The sequence below is a fragment of the Ipomoea triloba genome, chromosome 16, assembly GCF_003576645.1.
Source record: "Ipomoea triloba cultivar NCNSP0323 chromosome 16, ASM357664v1".
Lineage (NCBI taxonomy): Eukaryota > Viridiplantae > Streptophyta > Magnoliopsida > Solanales > Convolvulaceae > Ipomoea > Ipomoea triloba.
The window spans coordinates 15,949,614-15,950,197 of record NC_044931.1 but is presented as its reverse complement, the minus strand read 5'-3'; positions in this window follow the sequence as shown (position 1 = coordinate 15,950,197).

The following is a 584-nucleotide window of genomic DNA, read 5'->3' as shown; positions in this document are numbered from 1 at the left end:
AAGTATGCCTTGATGAACTAAATTAACTTGTTTATATATCTAATTGTAACATTAAAAACTTCAATGGCTTATTTGACATATTTGTTCCAAAAAAAAAATAAGATTTACGTTTACGTGCTATTACAGGTCACTAACAGCTAATTATGCCTTGATGAACTAAATTGACATGTTTATGTAACTAATTGCAACTTTAAAAACTTCAATAGCCTATTTGACATATTTTTTGCAAAAAAAAAAAAAGTCATATTTACATTTGCCTGCTATTACAGGTCACTAACAGGTAATTATGCCTTGATGAACTAAATTGACATGTTTATGTAACTAATTGCAACTTTAAAAACTTCAATAGCCTATTTGACATATTTTTTGCAAAAAAAAAAAAAGTCATATTTACATTTGCCTGCTATTACAGGAAAAAAAAAAAAGTCATATTTACATTTGCCTGCTATTACAGGTCACTAACAGGTAATTATACATTGATGAACTAAATTGAGTTGTTTATGCACTTAATTGCAATTTTAAAAACTTCAATGATCTATTTGACATATTTTTTGCAAAAAACAATCATATTTACATTTACCTGT